Source organism: Passer domesticus, chromosome 12 (assembly GCF_036417665.1).
Source record: "Passer domesticus isolate bPasDom1 chromosome 12, bPasDom1.hap1, whole genome shotgun sequence".
Lineage (NCBI taxonomy): Eukaryota > Metazoa > Chordata > Aves > Passeriformes > Passeridae > Passer > Passer domesticus.
This window is the reverse complement of record NC_087485.1, coordinates 9,980,395-10,000,394: the sequence shown is the minus strand read 5'-3', so window position 1 is coordinate 10,000,394 and position 20,000 is coordinate 9,980,395. Positions and strand designations below refer to the sequence as shown.

At 37.7% G+C, this 20,000-nt stretch overlaps 4 long non-coding RNA genes across 6 annotated transcripts in view; 1 reads left to right on the top strand and 3 right to left on the bottom strand.

Moving 5' to 3' along the window:
- Nucleotides 1–5,684: 5,684 nt before the first annotated feature.
- LOC135279570 (uncharacterized) lies at nt 5,685–12,011 on the bottom strand. The gene is made up of 3 exons (XR_010346788.1): nt 11,895–12,011; nt 6,351–6,417; nt 5,685–5,965 (listed from the first exon to the last, which is right to left on the bottom strand). It is a non-coding gene; the product is annotated as an uncharacterized LOC135279570 (long non-coding RNA).
- On the bottom strand, nt 8,608–9,989 carry LOC135279137 (uncharacterized). Its single transcript, XR_010346462.1, has 2 exons — nt 9,927–9,989; nt 8,608–9,577 (listed from the first exon to the last, which is right to left on the bottom strand). It is a non-coding gene; the product is annotated as an uncharacterized LOC135279137 (long non-coding RNA).
- Nucleotides 12,012–12,049: 38 nt separating the features above from the next.
- LOC135279568 (uncharacterized) overlaps nt 12,050–20,000 on the bottom strand; it is a 38,812-nt gene continuing 30,861 nt past the window's right edge. The window contains exons 5-6 of one of the 3 annotated variants that reach the window (XR_010346785.1): nt 17,675–17,762; nt 12,050–12,925 (exon numbers count right to left, since the gene is read on the bottom strand). This is a non-coding gene — a long non-coding RNA (uncharacterized LOC135279568). Of the gene's footprint in view, nt 12,926–13,574; nt 15,839–17,674; nt 17,763–20,000 lie in introns of those variants that run through there. The other 2 variants (XR_010346784.1, XR_010346786.1) reach the window with 2 other exon arrangements.
- LOC135279569 (uncharacterized) overlaps nt 16,184–20,000 on the top strand; it is a 10,485-nt gene continuing 6,668 nt past the window's right edge. Inside the window, exons 1-2 of the long non-coding RNA XR_010346787.1 lie at nt 16,184–16,238; nt 18,207–18,339. This is a non-coding gene — a long non-coding RNA (uncharacterized LOC135279569). The remainder of the gene's footprint in view (nt 16,239–18,206; nt 18,340–20,000) is intronic.

The following is a 20,000-nucleotide window of genomic DNA, read 5'->3' as shown; positions in this document are numbered from 1 at the left end:
GGAGTATACAAACATTTGTATACAAATGTGTACAGAGTATTGCCATAGAGCCTTTTGTGGCTGCAGAGATTCATTACATTTTTGAAATGAAAAATGCATAAACAAAATCCTTACATTACCTTTCAATGCATATTTTTCAAATCTTGTTTTATATGAGAATTAGTTTAAAGCCATTTGGATTGTTTATGTTTATTTAATCTAAGACTCTTTAGGCTAAATATATCAAAGGAAATTCAAGTCCCAGTTGCCAGTGCATGTAGAGATGATGCTATCAGTACACACAAATAAATGACAGTCACTTCTTATAGTGAAACTGTTGGGCTACAGGTTGCTAATTCTAAGCCTGAAACTTTAAGGGATTAGAAAATCCACAAAGTTAATTTTGGCTACATTTCTCTGCTGCTTGCCCCATTCTGGAGTTTTCTGCTTTAAAAATTTTTCTAACCAAGTCTGCTCATTTTTCACTTTTTTTTTTCCCTTTAAAAACTTTGTTATAAACCAGGAAACTTCACCAAGAAACCCTTACCCCCAAGGCACCTCAGTTTCATTTTCAGATTGGAGTTCATATTTGATTTAGGTGTAAGTGGAAATAAGTGTATTGCATTCTCCTTTCATTTGCACAACAAAGCAATCCTGCAGATTAGATTGGCAAAAGAAAAAAATCCCTCCCATCTTAGAAGATACACCAGAATGAAAAAATCAGGATGGGTGCTGATTGTTCAAACTTTAACTCAGGGGGAAACCTTACAGCAAAGCTGCCCTCGGCACACCTGACTGGACGCAGTGCTGTGTGCCCCACCTTTCTGAGCACTGCACTTACAGGCTAACACAGGGAAGGGTACAGCTAAATTAAAAAAAAAAAAAAAAACAAAACCCAAAACAAAAAACCCAAAGATAGACACACCAGAACATTTGACACCTTACCAAAAAAAGAAAATAACAAGTTGCAACATAAATAGTTTACTAGGACAGATATGTAACTTTGGAAATTCATTACTTTTCTTACTGCCTTTGCAGAGCAAACAAGTACAGCAGAGCTCAAAAAGGCTGGGATAAAGCAAAAGTATGTAACATACTTGAATGGGCTGACTATATATTCGTTGAAAATTACAAATTTGGCTTCATAAATTACAGATGTCTGGGACACGTGATAGCTACCACAGAAATTGCTGTAATAATTACATGAAATTATGACTAATTACTAATTACTAGTATATACAGGGTGTTTCACCTTATCAGATGGTATATTCACACACACAGGAACAGACACAACATGCAGTAAATACAGGAATCAAGATTCCATGCCACACATTCCTCTTCCTGTTGATTGTTATGGATCTGAGGAACAGATCTAAAGGGATCCTTTAATTAATACTAATAATTGATTGGCAGATCAGAAACAATGACAACTATTTAACTGCATTTTGCAAAACCTGTGGAGAAGTTTTGCTGTTTGTTTTTTGTTTCACTCTGGAATGATTTGAGCTATTTGCCATTCCAGGAAAGCAATGTCATTTTAGAGAGGCAGCATTAAATGTATGCATCAAACCTTTACTGCTCAGAACTCCATCTAACCTAATTTTCTTTTTAAATGGAAGTCAGGATAAAACAAAAATCTCTGTATATCTCATTCCCCCTTGAAAATGTCTCACTATCAAAGATATTTAATAAGTAGGAAAAGGAGGAGTGAAATAAAACCTTTTTATCAACTTTGTTGCTATAAATAGAAGCAAAGGACCATTGATAAAACAATTGTCATACTTTCACACTGCACCCTAAGTCCTCTAGAGAGCTTTCAGGATTGTAAGATCACATGTGGAGGTGCAAGCAAGCAGAGGACTTTTCATGTTCTTTGCCTCGTGATGTTATTTCCATAAGAAAAAACTGGAAGTTGAAACTGTGACAACTTGCACTGACCCATGGGAATGCAAACATCTATCTCCTGATAACGTCGAGATACTGCACGTCACCACCGCAGCCAGCATGAGGACACTTGTCTTCACTCATTTCATATCCACTCCATCACATTCCTGGCCACACTTCCGTATCTGTGCTTTCAACACACTCCATGCATTCCTCCAGTGAAGTGCACAACTTATTTGTTCAAACAGAACTGGGCAGCACAATTACACTTTCCTTGCCACAGCTGAACAAAACCCAAAAGCTACTTAAAATGACTATTCTGGAAGGTCAGTATTTCACACCCCCTTACGGGAGCAGCCTTCCTTTTTCTGCTCATAAGGAGTTCGGCTGTAGCCTCGAGCTAGTCTTTCCTTCTACAAGGCAGAAACACAGTGTTACACTCAGTCTGTGAAATCTGGAAACCACTCAGGAGAAAAGCACACATGCAAGACTCCTTGTTTGCCATCCATTATTCTATTGATAATTCCTCCATTGTGCTGAACCATTGTGCATAACCTTATACTACATCCTATTTGACAAATTAGCTCAGTTTCTAACATCAGAAATAGTAATAGAACTCTTATTTTTAGAATTCTTTAACTTTTTTTTCTGGATAAAGCCCCACTGCAAAAATGTACCATTAATGTTTTGAGGATATTTCAGGGAAGATGGAAAAAATGCTGAACAAAAGAAAGAAATACTACGAAGAATAATTGTGTTTTGTCTTCTGCTGGTTGCAAAAGTGCAGAATGGGAACAGAGGAAAGAGAAGAGGCAAAACCCAAACTGAAAACATTTAATTTTGCAGAAATATATATTTTTAAACATTTTTTAAACTGGTAAATAAAAACATTGACAGTCATGTGAAAAATAAAACACTTTCCTCACTGAATTTTGTTTCAGAAAACATCTAGGAGGTTCTGACTGTATTTAACTCTTTAAAATCAAAATACAGTTGAGTTAGATCAAATATAATGCTGAGATCAATTAATTTATACTGGTTTGTATTGGTTGCTTTCAACACTGAAATTATAGTCATCCAAAGTGCATTACCTTTCAGGTGTTTACTGGGGAGGCCAAGGTAACTGGTATTACCTGTTGGACTCCAGTGCAGCACAGGGGAGCTTCTCCTGTATCTGATGTTACCTCAAGGGAAGAGTCATTTGTCTCTGTTTCCATCTCAGATGTCTTCTCACCCTTCCCTGGAGATGACACATTGAATTAAACCATTTTTCTGGTGATTAGGAATCCAGCCTAAAGTCCACTGGATTCACGAGTGTGGATTTCAGTGGGTGTCAGATGTGAGCTGGATTTCTAGGCTGAGGCCACAGACTCTGCTTTAGGCTGCTGATTTTTTCTTCTCCTCAGAGTCTGCTTACAAGTGCAGAGGGGATAGAGATTTCAGATTTTTGACAATGATGTCACTAATTTTACAACTTTTTAGCATAAATTTTCTTTGAAGAGCCTCCTCCCACTGCCAACTTTCTGATATTTATCACTTGTGTTATGGTTTCGAGGTAGTGGTGTACATAGCACAGTGAATTTGTCTGATATTCATCTTGAGAGGAAAGCAGCATGATTTTTTACCTACCTGGTGGTAGAATGGATGAACACCATGAGCCTCAGGATACACATTTCAAGTGGAAAAATTAAGATTTTAATTTAGAAACGAGCAATTTTTCAGTTAAATCTTTACCAGATGTGATGTTGTGGCACATGCCAAATTCCTTGAAAAGCAAGGAAAACAACACCTGAAGTTCAACACCAGTCACAGAAAAGAGTGTCCTCAAAGATCCGAATGTTTGGATTTTTTTTTAATTACTTATAATTTTAGGGTACAACTTGTGGGTGCTGTTCCAAAGACTGACTTTTTATGCACAATTGAATACAGTGAACAATTTTCCCTGAACAAATTGCACTGTCAATTTACTGCTGTTATTCTAAATAAAAGGTATTTTCCTTGCACACCAACTATAAAAGTTCAGTCACTTAAATTACACTGATTGATCTGCCTGTGGTGGAAATTACAAACTAAGCTTTATTTATCTAGGAGGGTGCTATGCATCTGTTCTAACCTCTCGACAAATTACCACACAATTCAGTGTTTGCTAATGAGGTATTCACAGACTCTAAAACTGAAAATATAATCCTTTTTTGCCTAAAATCCTTCAAGCCTATCAACCCTTAGAAACAAATCCTGAAAAACAGTTCTGCTATGTAACTCAAAGGTCAGCAAGATGGAGGAAGAGGACACAGGGATTTTTGAGGGCAGTAAAAGAAGAGAGACCTTTAAGTAAATAATAACAAATGAAGGACACTGGTTGATCCAATCTGCAGAAATAGGATGAAGAATGAAGAAGGAAGGTTGTGTTATTTGGGCTGATGGCTGAAAATTTAATTTTTATTTGTAACTGGAAATGCTTAGGGAGCTGTTGCACAATTTTTGAACTCTGAGAACAGGCTGCAAGCAAGGCATACTCTGAAGAGACCACATGAGAAAGAAAGTGCTTTGTCATTTGAGTTTCCAGATATTCTTCAGCTTTACGTATACTGCATTCCGATAATTCAGCTTAAAAGTTAAGGCACCCATGAATAATTTTGTAATGTCTCCTATATGAATTCAAAACATTGCAGAACCCACGGGTGGTCACTTTTGCTACCATGGCTTTTGGTAAGATTCCTCAGTGTAGAGGGAACAGGAATTTCCTTTCTCTAGCTCCCATCAGTTGCTTCTACCAAGTCAGCTTGCTGGAAACCTCTTATTTAGGTCTCAGGTTGAAGCACAGCCAGGGGAAGAGCACCATCTGCACTCAGCTGCAGCCCTCCTCCTCCCAAAAGGCAAGCAGGACACATACAGTAAGTACACACGTTTTCAGAATATGAGACCTCCTGCCCTTGAGGCCATGGTCAGCAGGAGGGGTGACAAAGCAGAAGCCTGTGGTGCATGACAGCAGTCAGGGCAAATTAACCATTGCCCGCTCTATTCACAAAGAGAAAAGAATGGAGGCATTCAAGAGCAAATCCATCTGTCCCTGTGAGGGTTCACAAGAGTGTCAGAGAAACCTCACGGTCAACAGTCTCTAAGTGCTGGCACACAGGAATCCAGCAGAATCAGCATGGAAACTTGATGCTTTATCCACTGCCAGGGTGCCTTTCACAGCCTGTGTGCTTCCTGGCCGAGCAGCACTGGAATCTACCTGAAGGGTCTGTACAGTGCCAAAGACCAGTGGAGAAAAACAGAGGCAAGGCAAGAACACTGGCCATTTTCATCACAAAGTGAGAGTTTCCTGGACATGAAGGAAACAACCGCTCATTTAACAGCCAGTTATCATATTTCCACACAAAATGTACTGACAACATATCTAAGAAATATCATTAGAACACCTTTATTAGGGACCTAACCAATGTCTTTGTCTTTAGATGAACACTTTTGTGTTCATGGACTGTCTAAAGAGGTCTATGAACTATGCACTTAAACATAAGCCAGCTTAATATGCACTGTATCATTACTGGAGAACTCACAAAATATGGATCACAGGTATCTGCAAGCATTGATGTCCTCCCACATTTACAGAATGTGGACAAACTTCTGTGGAGCTTGCTCTACCTCATGCATCTCAACAGACACAAAGTCACATGCTGGAGATAATGTGTCAGCTGTCAACATTGAGTCACAGCTCATCAAGGCACAGATGATTATGAACATAGATTATGAATAGCTATAAAGCTGCTGGGAATACTAATCTCGGCACATCTAAGGAGTGAGATCATAAATTTCTCCCCTTTACTTTTCCCCTTCTCTTTCTCAATTTAGGACAAACCAAATATAAAAACCTGGGAGAATGCAACTGTCCTCTGACCTTCTTCTGCAAGAATAATTTCCAAAAGGTCCAGGAGAATTTATGCCATTCCCTGAGTGGAAGACATCAGTCTCTCTTCATAGCCTTCATGTCCATTCAAACAGCCTTGACTGAAGTCCAAGCCTAAGAAATTCTAGGCATGTATGATTCTAGTTTTGGCAGCCTATGTGAGAGCTCCATCTCATCCACGCAGCCTGGAGGATTCTGACAGAGAAGCAAACAAAAAACTGAAAGTATGATTTGGAACACTAAGAGAGAATTGCAGTTAGTCCTTCCCTAGGAACTATTCTCTTTGTATTTCCAGCAAACCCACTGGTTTAGCAGTAGTAGCTGATCCATTGAGTCAAAATATTCTTTTTCTGGAGCAGCACAAGAGAGTCCCAAAGATACACAGACCATGTGCACAGCCAGGCCTCTCCCTCCAGTCAATAGGAAAAGGCAAAATCTCACTGTGAGGACAGGGCTTGTGCGAGGGTCACCCATTATCTAGAAGAAATACTTTAAACTCACTAACTTCCAGAAAGGATGGATCTAACTTCAGATCAGATGGAATAAAGATTGCCAAGGAAACAAAATGCCAGATGCTTACCCCAAGCTGGATGCTTTATACTGGCTCTTGAGTATGCCTCACATTTTTCACTATTAAATGGAAAGACCTATTAAAAAATTCCAAATAATAAGAACATAAAGGTGTATAACAATCATAAAATAATATATATTTTTTCTAATGTTTCAGCTGTCTGAAGATTAGTTTTCTGGTGTAAAAGAGATAACTATATATCTTCTGATTTTATTGGCTGCAGATTACACTAATTATCATAAAAAATTACTACCACTAATAAAAATTCTATTATAAGTTACTTATAGTAATCTCTAGGGTACTATACTTAGCTTAGAAAAGATCGTAATTACACTGCATTACAGGGAGAATTTGTTTCCTGAAGCAGCTTTAACACTGTCTGTTTCTTTTAACACTTTACAGTTGTTGAGGTTTTTTTTCTCCTCTTTCCCTTTTCAGGTCAAATGTTGCCTGTTATTTTCACTGTGCAGGATGTGATTTTATCCCAGAATAATGATCCATCTCTGTTGCAAGTGACGCAAATGAAGTTTTAAAATCACAAATATCTGGGTGGGTTTCACCTCCCGAGGGGGTTAGCATGTCTCAATGGAAGGATACATAAAAGGGAAGACCTAACACTCTCCGCCCAAAGGGAAACACATTCTGTATAAAATTGCTGGAAGCTAGTGGGTGTTCACGAAAAATACAATGTTCGGATTTTATTTGACAAGACAACAATTGTTATTTTCCCTTTTAGATACTTCGCATTTTACCATCTGTGAGGTTGATGACTCTTAAATGACCTTAAATCATACTGCTGTTAATGGCAGTGGTTACAGGCAAATGTGGAATTCTGTGTGCTACCTGCCTCTGACTGAACATCAAATTAAATAGCTTTACTTTGATAGCTGACACTGTAGTAAATAACCTCAAAGTCCAACTAATTAAAACAAAATTGAAACAGTGGCCATTTCTTTTAGAAAGGGTTTCAATGCTTCAATAGCAGGGCTAATCAACATCTTAATTAACAGTCATATAAAATGAAATAGCCCATTTGAGTTGCTTTAAAATAGACAACTTATTTATGCAAAGACTAGTGGCATATTAATTGCTAACACTAAGAAAAAATACGCCTTTGAGCTTTACAGCTTGCTTTGCAGCCAAGTATTTGAGAACTAAATTGTGGAAAAAGCATATTACAGTAGTTAATTTTATGACAGACATGAACCAGAAGCAGAAGTGGGTATGGGAAAGTTTTGTGGTGTGTTTCAATTTTCTAGCTGTTTCTTTTATTCCAAATGAGATTAATTAATCAAAGTAGCCCTGCAATACTACTTCCTATTCTATTTTAAGTTAAATATCCAGGGTTTAGTCCTGAGAGACACTGACCAAACTGGCTGTGATCCAATAGAACAGTTAACTCCAAGCACAGGCATCTTCCCACTGGAGCTGGCCAGCTCAGGAGCCTTTGGTTTGGGAGAGCTCAGGACCCTGCAGGACTGACCCTCCTCCTCCCTGATCCTGCAGCATGCACACACACTCCACACTGACCCAGGCGAACAATCAAAGGGCTACTCATTTGAGTAAGCATTTCCAGGATCAGGTCCCAAGTGACTCATCTCCAATTAGTCTATGCCAGGTTGTATCTTTAAATAGCTTTCATTTACTGATGTGTGTGAGGGAGGAGCAGCAGAGAGGAATTACATTTCCTTTCCTAATTACTTTACTTTTGTTGACATCTTGGAATAAGTTTTTACTTTCAGAGGAGAAGAGTTGATTTACACTACAGAAAGAGCACAGCAAGCATGAGAAAATTATTTGCCCTTCCTCCTGCCAGGCATCCATTTCCTTTTCACTGTTGCTAACAATGCGCTAACTATTTATGCATTTGTCAAAGGACCCCAACATAAGAAAACTATATTTAAATCACTTCACTACAAAGTGAAAACACAAGGTAATGATTCAGACTCTATTTAAGTAATGATAATATTTGTACAGACTGCCTGGCGAGGATGATGGTAAGTGGCAGGAGCTCAGTACAGTCCTAAAGGGTAAGCACAAGAAAATTGAAATAGCATTTAATTTTCTTCTTTTAAAAATAGATTTTCATTTCAGACCTGGAAATATGCACCATAATGTCTCATTTCCCTGATTAAAGCCTGATTTCACAGCATTTTTCAATGAAGCTGAAAATGAGGCAGTTTTGTTAGCAGGAGATTCATTGGACCTTGCAAGTGCCCAAGACAAAATTTTGTCTACATCAATGAGTTACTTCGCTTATTTTGCAGGTTTTGCCCACTCAGTCACCAGCTAGAACTAATGGGAACCCAGACTGCCCTGCACAGCCCAGCCCACAATTTAATGACAGGAGGATATGGAAACCAAACTGGGACTCTCCATGCTGGGAGTGTGTTGAGACTGAAGTGCATTGACAAGGTAAAAAGGCAACATGCTGTCCCTGCTCCACAAAGGACATCAACCCCTCTGCTGCCAGTCTGGCTCTTCTTACAAGCCATGGATGTGCATAACCTCATACTCAAAACCATAAAAAAACCAAATAAGGAGCCCAAACATTACCACAATTTATCTAAAGCCTAGTCATATAATAAGCAAAGGCCCTGAAAAAAATTGTACCTTTCACTGAATTCTTAAATACAAGAACAAATGGAGAAAAGCACTGATACTCATTTCAACCACCAAAAAATCCCATTTTGTTTTAATGACAGATTTGCAAACTGTTTCAGAAGGCCCATATACTTCTGTTTTCAAACAGGGTAGCTACAAAGAGTCTGTAGTATCTGTTGTACACTCAGATTGTCTAAAAGTCTGACCCTCTAAAATCCAGATGTTTTGCAGCAGATGACAACTGTAGATAAAAATACACATCTACCAAACTTAACAGCATCCTTAGATTTGCTCAGTTAAAGGTACAATCAATTTTCTCTTTATTCACCCATACTGTACACCCATATTTGACTACATTGCAAATTATAAGTGCCACACATAATTTAATCACAAAATTCATAATAATTTCCAATTCAGTCAGGGAGGAGGCAGAAGCTGCTGAAATGGCTACATACTTTCCTTCTTCTGCCCAGCTTGGCATGTCCTTGCACATTGCATGATGTAGTAAAATAATCCTGATAGAGGGGTATTCCCCTCAGGCCCTGGTATATTGCAACTTATATGTACTGGGAACTGTAGAAGTGAAATTTCAGCTGCTGAAGATTCCACTTTCAAACGCAATGCCTGGTAGCCTTGAGAGAGGGAAAATGAGATTTAATTCTAAGTATATATAATGTGAGAAAAAGGCTGTCTTGCTAAGAAAACACAGAAGTCCTTGAATAACTGGGGATAGATGATAATGATAAATTTTGTCCATCTTGGAGGGAACAAGAAGAATCTGAAAAAAATTCAGAAATCTTCTCGCCAAAAACTGTAAAACCAACAACACAAGCAGATTACTGAGGAAAATCACTCAACCACATAGACACACCTAAATGACAACACTAAAAGCACTGGCAGAGAATCACTTCGATAGCTTCTGTTTGTGTCCTCTGTTCCCTTTCTTTTTTTCTGTTTTCTTTGTTACAATTATTTAATTACCTTTTTCCATGTTCCTTGTGACCTTTGATTTTCCTTCCCAGCTTCCATAATGTACAAGGCACCCAAGACACTAAAACTGCTCAGCTAAATAATAGCAAGAGGGTAACGCTGGTGGGCAAGAAACGTAATAGAAATCAGAATAACTTTATTAGCTCCAAATCTGAGCTTGAGAATGAATTCATATTTTTCTTTTCTTGGTATAAACACTCAAAGGCTTACGTATCTTATGGGGTTTAAACAATAACTGGAAGACTATGAACTAGCAGCAATTCTATTAAAGCTTTGCCCTAAAGGAAAATTAAGAATTATTTTCTTCCTTTTCTAGGGAAATAGAGTACTTCAATATTATGTGTGCTTTTCTTTCAATGCATATGTCAATATTCTTTAAAAACATTATTTCTGGCATTGAAAGCTCTGCCCAGGCAAGAGTATTCTGATTAGGTACATACCTGGCTTATGTGAAAACTTTTAACCCTGGTCCATACCTGGGTACTGGTAGGAAAATTACATTCACCTGACCAAAGAGAGGCCGCAAATGAAACATATGGATGATTCAAAACATTGTTCATTTTCCAGTGGGTCAAATGCTACATGACCTAATGCAATGGTCTGCCATAAACAACCTAACATGAAAGAAGTGGTGAGAAGAGAAGTAGTTTTCCTGTTCTCTTGGGAAAAAAAAAGACACATATATCAAAATCCAAAAATGCTAAAAATATCTTATTGAGGCAAGTACCGACTCTTTGATGGAATATTAATTCCTTCAACTTAGTTTACTTTCCTCTAAGCATTTTGTAGTTAGCAGTACAATGCTACTCACATCATGTGAAAACTCATCCTGTTTCAAAAAAATTACACAAGGACTTTATGTTACCATTTTTTTTTTACCTGCAGTAAATCAACACAGTGATATAAACACAAAAGACAAAAAGAGGTTCCTACCCTCCAACACAATGCTTTTTCTTAGTTCAATCCAGCTATGGCATGAAACCATTGTGCACTGTATTTCTAAATTTTGAAATGCGAATTTCCTCAAACCTTATGAGTCAGGGGAAGAGACTTGCAGGAGAGGTTTTCCTCAAGAACAGGTTCCCAGGTAAGTGCTTGCAGGGCTTGTACAGGCTGCTGGGGAGTGCAGCTGCAGTCACAGGCTTTGAACTCCTGCAGAACATTTCATATCTCATGTCTTCTTTGGATGCAATTTCATTAACTTCAGAACAAATCTGTAGAAATCTAACTAATCTCGCAATACTAACAGGGCCTTTGTTTTGATTGCTGATTAAAAGATATTGTATCTGATTCCAGCTCGAATGAGGAAATCTTTTTTAAGCGATCCTCTGCTGTGCATGGTAATGCGAGGCAAGGTGAGACCCTTCCCAGCTCTGATGGCGCTGGGATCCTCCCAGCCGCTTTCTACGTTACACAAACCAAACAAATTGGCTTCTAAGGAGTGCAATGTTTCCCAAGGCCTATTTTCATAGTGCTCGTTAGCTGAAAGCTCGTTAGTTTGAAGGGGCTTCCTCGGTGAGCGAGGAGCAGCGCCCCAGCCTGTCCCAGCGCAGCCCCCAGGGTTACCGTGGCCATGTGCCACTCGTCTCCCAACAACCGACTTAATGTGTAACTTGGGCTTAGTTCAAGTTTTGCACCCTTCAGCTTTGTTCACTTCCAACCGATTCTTGTATTAAATGGCCAAAGCAAAGATCTCAAACTTTATTTACCATGTAACCTGTCACTGTGATAAAAAAACCCTAAAGCCTTTTTCAACTTTCAAGGAAGAGACAAGACTTGTTTAGTTTTCCCTGGCAGTTACTTCTGCTTTGCAAACCCCATTCAAATGCAGACAGTTACTTTTGAACAGTGAGAGAAGGTGTTAAATTGAGATTATGGTAAACAGCAGATTTCTTTAGTTGGTGAAGAAATTATTTCATGAAGACACAAGAGAATTAAGCAGAGTTTCATGTCACTTACTGTATGTGCTGATCAGAGAGTGAATGATGAGTTTCTTGCTGTGGACAGCTGCTCTGTGGAATACTGTGCAGACTTCAGGTGGAAGAAAAAGAAATTCATGCTTTAAAATGGAAAAAAAAAACCCAAACAACTTCTTAGCCCTTTTGTGCAAAAAATAAACAGATCTCTCCTGCCAGATTTATTATTCTATTTACATGTTGCCTGAATGTGTCTAAGAATATTTTGACTTTTTTTTCTTCTGTGTCTCATTTCACTATTACTGTGACAGCTTGCTTCTGTCAAAGAGAAAAGACTCTTTCTCTTTATTATATTCACCAGTGCTGAGATCTAGGACTTTTTTAGTCTGAAGGGAATGCCACTTTGGTTGATGAGATCTACATAATTTTAGCTACGTTGGATACCAAGTTATGAGTAGGCAGAAGAGATGTTAAACATCACTACTATACTGTAAAAGATGGAGCAAGCAGATGTTCCCCACAAACTAGGCTTTATTTTGTAATTCTAACTAGATAGCAGCTATAGCTTCTTTATGCTAGTTGATAGGTATACTTAGTAGACAAAAAGGCAAATTCTATAGATAAAATCTTCCCTGTACACATAAAAATTGTTACAAGGGCCAAACTTTTATCAAAACAGCTGACATTCTTATGGGGCACCACCTCCTGCAGAGCTGGGACCAAACTTGTGTCACGTAGGCAACCTCCAGCTTGAAAGAAGAGGAGCACATGGCCTCCAAATGATGCCTAGGGACTAACGAGAAACAGACTGAAATCTTCCCTTCAACCATAAATGCAAAGCTGTCCATTTTTCTTCTCTCCATAGCAGGGGATGAATGGCCAGTGCTCTGCTGCCATTGACTCCCTCTGTTGGCTGTATCCATGTCCTCAGGCTCCTGGCTTTCAGATGGCATGCACATATGCTATTCAGAGCAGCACAGACTGTCATCTCCTTATCTAGTGTGTTATGTGACTAGTGAAGTGCCACATGGTTGAACACCAGGAAACATATTGCTTGCTTTCACTATCAATGACCTAGAGGGAAGAATATGCAAGAGAGGAAATTTGCGGTGTGATAAACTGGGGCTGGGACTGGGAAGCAGGTCTAAACAATGGAAGAACTTGACAAAAAAAGTATTAACTTCAAAGATGAAATGCTTGGCCTGTACAAAATGGGGTGCTGCTTATTTAACAGGAACAATACATAAACGGACAGGGCTAGGTGCAGTAACGCAATCAGAAAACAGAATATGAACTTTTCACTGGAAATGAATGTCATTCAACTTGCCAAAAGCTCTTAGCAAAGCCTGTGATTTCTCCTTTACTTTCTGCATTATTGTGCAGACTATCAAATTTCTAACAATGAAGTTCAAGCCAGTTTCCATTTCTAGGCATGCAATACAATTGTGGAGAGCTAAATCCTGCACGACTGTGTGTCCTCATTACTACTCAAGATGGTAATTCAGCGAATTACTTCAGCTTCAGTTTCATGACATAGGAGACAGCTTTGGGCACACACCACCTGCCTGCAGGTATAGGTGCAAGGCAAAACCACAAAGAAAAAAATCACTTCTGTGCCCTAAAGTACTAATTGAAATGCACCCATTGCATCAGGTCTGTCTAAGAACCCCCATTGCAGTGCCATTGCTAAACATAATAAGTTAATAGACTCAAATAATATTAATACCAGGACCTAAATTTATGTTACGTTAGAAAGCTTACATCTCTATTTTGCATGCAGCCACTTACCTTAAGGACTAAATTCCACTGGAAAAACATGCATAGAGGATATTCCAACCCCAAATTATCCAGTCTAAGCTCACTGGTTTTACTGTGGAAAATGGGAAAACTTTGGGACTTTTATAGAATTTAGGTTGAGATAGAATAGAGTCTTCATCTGTAGAAAGGCTTTTTAAACTATATAATAAAAGGTACTAGCAGAACATCATATTTAAATGCATAAACTTTCTAATATCCTCTGTTAAGTAGTTATTGAGTAGACACACTACTATACAGCCATGTCCTCAAAACAATTTGATGAGCTTCATATAAAACTTACATCTTACCAGAAGATAAGATTAGGTTCTCTGAGCCTATATCATGCGTTTACTTTTTTTCATTCTCTTTTGTTTATTAATTTGGAGTCAAATTAGCCCATATTCAAAACTAATTATTATCTGATACTGAACTGGATTTAAACCAGGTTTCAGCACTGCTCTGAATTGTGGCCACTGTTTTTAAGAAATCATGTTAAGATAATTCATATTTATTAAAAACAAGTTAAGTCCATTTTCATTATTTTCCCTGCTATTGAAATTCCTTATGAAATATAAAATATTTGTGCTCCAATAATTTCTTTATAGTGAAAAAAGAAGTAAATATGATTTTAAACAAAGGAGGATAAGCATCTTCCTTTGCCAGTGATGTAGTTTCATTTGTCCCAAAGTACCTCTCTTCTTCTTTGTTAAAATGGTATCTTCTAGGCATGCATTGTAGCATATTAATAAAAAATAAATTTGAGGTTGAGGCTGATTAAAACTGAAAGTGAGACTTGATCTGACATGTTATTTTGATTGGGTTTTCAAAGTTCACATAGTTCTAGTTCTAATTTATGTTATGTGTGGTATATATCTTCTTGGTTGAACAATTACATTATTCTAAACAATTATATTGCTATGATACACATAATGCGGGGCTCCTGAGCATAAAGTTCTTTAATGATGGCAGACTGTAAAGTGGTACAGTTCACTTTTAAAAGGTCATGCATCTTTTTTCAGTAGATTAACATTTTATCTTTTAATGGTGTTAAGAAAAGGTCAAAGATTCTAACAGATGGAATATGGAAAGCTTCTATTGGAGAAGATCAATGTGTTAAGCATCAATCTAAGTCCAGAAACAGAACCATTTAATGATGGTTGTTCTTGTTTTATTTTAAATTATCACTGAATTGACTGTTTGAATGCTAAAATTATGTTTTCATATTTTAAAGAAATGGACCATTACCATCTGACACAGATATCTATGTTTATGTTGTATTTTCAAGAATACTTCTTCATTGTACAAAACAAGAAAAGTTCCTTAAATAATTAGCTTACCCCTAGGTTAATGGCCTGTCACTTTGACATCCAAATAAAAGCAGCAGAATGATCCCAACAGCAACATGGAAGATAATTTTATATTGCATTTTGCAACAATTTAAATGGATGTATGCTCTCAAGTCAAGTCTCTTGTGTAACATGATGTTGAACTTTTAATGTAGGTGATATAAAATTATGATGATATTTTTCAAGGACATATTTAAGTACTGGTTCTTTTCAAGAATATGTTACTGTTATTATGTTCTATTATTCTATTACCCGGATTTAATAGAACAAAATCTAAGCATTTCTGTTGCCCCAATAACTTCAGACCTCAAGGGAAGAAAGCGCTGTGTCTTTTCAGGAGACTAAGCTCTTCTGAGCTGCTACATGCCTCTGTCTACTTTCATAAAATAACTGGTATGACAGAGTAACATGATTGGTTTTCTGTGTGATAAAGTAAATACAAATATAAAAAAATAACAGTAGGAGGTCAAGCTGCTTTGTAGAAAGTTACCAGACAGCTCCTAAAGACGGTCAAGCTTATGTGTCTGTAGTGTATATGTGCATTTCTCAAATATACTCGTATTTCCAGCTCCTATTATCCCCTTGAGCCAGGCCTGCTCACAACAAAAGGGTTTCCAGAAGAAGGTGGAACTCTAGTGGAATTAGGGATTCTCCTCAGGGTCTTTGGATGTAACTGCTATTAACCATCAGGAGGTGAATTTGCACTCGAGTCTCCATCTTGGCTTAGGAGTTCATACGGTTCAGGAGCAAGTACAGCCTGCAGATGTGGCTTCAATTGCCACACAGCAGAGCAAAATGGTGAGTGCTGGCAGTCACACAGCTCTTGCTGGCAGTATTCTTCCTCCTTATGGAAATGCATAACAAGATTTTGATAAACTACTGAAATTTGATAAACTACTGATTGAGCTAAACCAGACTCAAGAGCTTACAAGAATAGCTGTATTTTCAGAAAAAATTACTAAGCAATTTTAACTGAATATATTTAAGCACAATCCATCCACACACACAATCAATAAAATATTTGTTGCTCACGCTACAATACCAAAAGGGTTATTTAAAAGACAAGTTCAAAGAATAACTGATATTTTGTAGTTTAGCCTCATGTTAGAGAGAAGCCTTAAAACTTTCAGTTTCTATTCTAAGACAAGTCAAGGGCACTTCCCCCCCGCCCCTTCCCAAGGATTTTTTTTGTAAATCTTACACTGCATAGAGTTAGTCAGCTTCTAAGTGCTGGAACCTAGGAGGTAAGTTGCCCTTTATTCATATATAAGCTTCATGTAGTTGCCTCTTATTCATCTTTTTCTCTCTATAACAATGAGGTTTTGCTTTAAATTATAGGTATTTACTTTAGAATTGAATACCAAAGGTTGTAAGTACTTATCAGCTTCACCATTAGTTAAGATGTACTCTCTTAAAGAAGAGCCTAGTTCTAGTTCCCAGGGGAAGAACAGATATAAAGAATAAGAACAGATATGAACTGAGGCCAATACAAGTTAACTTTTTGGACTACTTGGGCAGAAAATTCCAAAGCTGCCCAGAGAAGCTGCTCCGCTTCTCCCAGTGCTAAGACATTTTAGCAGAGGGGCGAATGTTTATTTCAAATATCACAGCATGGCTTGTTGATAGCCACTGTCTTTTGGTTAAAACACTATTTAAGAATTCAGTAACCATAAATTATATTTAAACTTTTACTGCTTGAAAGAACTAGAGCAAGGTATTGCACTAATCAAGCAAGCTGCCATATTCCCACTGATTTCTGTTCTACTGGACTTAAAATATAGCCCCAAAATCTGCTCTGAAAAGGTGACAATTTCACAGCAAAAGACACAAAAGGGACCAGGAGGCATTGATGGCAATCTGATCAACCAGTAGCCACAGGCATTTAAGAAAATGGCTAAAAATTCTCTTTTAAGTAGCTGAAATATTCAAGAAAATCTTCTTGCACCTTTGCTTGCTCTAACCACTTCCTTTTTTGATGGAACACAAGTCCAAGTCATTCTCATGCAAGCTTCAGTGTCACTTTGAAACAGAGAGACGACTTCTCTCCCTGGATTACACAAGCTAAAGCAATAAAGCCAGACACTGTGAACGTGCTAAAACCAACACTCAGCCTTATGAACTCAGCAATTCCTTATGAACTCCCTTCATAGCTTCACATACTGACTGTGTAAAACAGCCAAAGGACAAAGCCCTCACCAACCCTGAGAATGGCTCAGTGGGGACAGAGCAGAGTCACTGAAGGGCAGTTCTGTGTGATAACACACCACAACACTGAGGCAAAAATTAGCTCCAAAAGTATGATAGCTAGCTGGGTAATACAAAGAAATTGGCACTCTGCTTTTTTTTTTATTTACCACAAAAGAAGTGATAAATAATGAAAAAGAAGTATTTTCCTACTACATCTGAATAGTAAGAGATTATGTTAATCCAAGAGAAAATTCACAAACCCAGAATGCCACAAAATAATCTACTGCAACCACAATCTCTGTAGGTCACTATATGTAAAATGTGGTACAGAAAAGTATAAAGTAATGATCTACTCTGTTTCAAATACAATTTTATTATGTTTTGGTTTGGTTTTTTTGGGGTTTTTTTTGTTGGTTTTTTTTTTTTTTCTGTGGTGTTTCCACATTCCTCATTATCTGAGAGACCAAAATGCTTCCTTTCCATGGCTACTCACCAGCAGTAGAGGCCAAATTATACTCTTGTAAACAGCTCTGAGATGCAGTAGCTCTCCCTGAATTTGCAAGGACTAAACACACAGAATCCTGGAAAGGAGTAAAAATGGATACACATTAAATGGACCCTAACCTGCTTTCTCTCCTCTGTCTTTGCTCTGCAGAGCTGGCAACACCAGAAGCAGTAAATACTTATGTTTTGTCACTTGAGTCAGCACATATAATTCTTCATACACGTAGGAACTAGCTCTGCTGCAGAAGAAAATACCATTTTTACAATAACTTTTCACAGTGGAACTGTGCCTTAAATCAAACAAGCAAGTACTGAGTCAGCTCAGTGGCAGAGCAACAACAATTTGATCTGCTACGTGGCAGGCTTTGGTTTGGAGATACTAAACAATTCTTCATCCTGGGCCCCAGGCTTGTAAATATGATAGAAGATGATGCAATGCATTCAGACTCTGGGGAGAAAAGGAACAGTCATACCACTCTTGAGAAACCCTTTGTGAAGAAAAATTTATTGTGTGCCCCCAGGTGCAAAGGCTATGGATGAAATGCAACTCAATAAAGACAAGTCAAGGTGTTTCAAGAGAGCTAATGAACATTCCAGTATTTGCACTTAGTCAGATAAAGCAGCTTTCCAGCTGAGTAAGGAGGCAACAATCATGTGAGTATGATTTCTACGTGATAACAAATGCTCCCAGAGGTTTTTTTTTAAGCTCCATGTTTTGTTTTTGTCTGGTACAAAGATGATTTTATTACTTAGTATCTAATCAGCTGTCCACCTTTATGCTTCCCTTTGCCTTTTTTAGAGATGAATTGTAATTCTTTTATGGGGATCACCTGTCTTTTAAGCAGAGTAGTAGCTTAGTATTTTCTACATAAACAGAGCAGTCATGAATACCCTTTACTTTTCATTCTATAAAATGGTTAAAAAGTCAATTGAGAGGTATTTTATGTGTTCTGTTTGATTTTCTTGTCCAAGTGCAGCTGATGAGACAGGTAAACAAAATGCTTAACATCTTATTGCCCACAGACTGTCAACATGAGCACTAGGAATTCATAACACCTGTGGAAAGAAGTCTTGCACATATGCCGTAAGATATAAGAGAATATTTTTAAGGAATGCCCATCACAGCACCTAGTCAAGCTTCTGAAAGGATTTTTCATAAACCGTTCTGGCTTGATAATGAATTCTGATAGAGAACAAGACGTTAATTCAGTTATTCCTCTCTTACTCCTGGATTAAAAAAAAATAAATATCTTTTTTAGCCTCTGAGTACTTCTGTGATCTGATTTCTTACACCCTGCAGGGGACAGCATTGGGTAAAGAAAAGTAGAAATCATATGATAAAGAAGCATTTGCTTCCAATTATCAAATTATGTTTTGTTAATTGAGATACCATTTTTTTTTTGGTAGGTTGGCACAAATCCTCTCTATCTCTTCACCCTTTAACTCTTCTGAATTATTAATCAAAATTATTTTGGTTACACAGTTTTGCTATCACTAGTGAGAAAGATTCCCAACAATTTGTAGCCACACCACCATTACTAACGAAGAAGAAATGCTGCATAGCATTGCTGTAACTTAGGGCTTTCTTCTCATGACAGGCTCTCTAACACTGTTTTTCAGCAGCTATGCTAAATCCCCTCTATGGTGTCAACATAGGTATCAGTTTGCAAAGGAAAAAAATGCTTTTATGGTATCATTTTTCATTAATATACATATATGTGCATGGACATGGATGCACACACACTCAATGGATTCCTGCCTGTAAAAGTGCATGCAAATGCAAGACAAAGTGTTTATTTCCCTCAGCCATTGTTGAAAAAAATAAAGGTGTTTTCTCCCCCACAAATAAGCCTGTATTTAAAAGTGATCTTGCAAAAGGTATATGGTAGCCTTGTTTATTTTGGACAGATGCAAAGAAGTATCTCTGAACTTCTGCCAGTGATCAAAGGAACTGATGATGTAGAACAGATTCATGGGCCATGTCCTATCAGCCTGCACTTTACCCGTCATCCATCATCCAAACCCTAAGCCTTTTTCTGAGTGATGATTGCACCCTAAACACATAAAATTAATCACCACTCTATCCTGGCCAGGTGTCTTGCCTCCAGAAATTATCTCATTGCAGCAAAAGAACTGCTAGAATCTGATATCTGTACTGTAATTTAATTTAAAGAATACTGCACAGTAACACTAAGATTGATTTACATATCTGAAAAGTTTCTAGTTTCACAAAGCCAATACAAATTCTTGGAGAAATATGTAATTGGGAAAAAAAATTGGTTGATCATAAAGTCAGGGCATCTGAATATTTATTA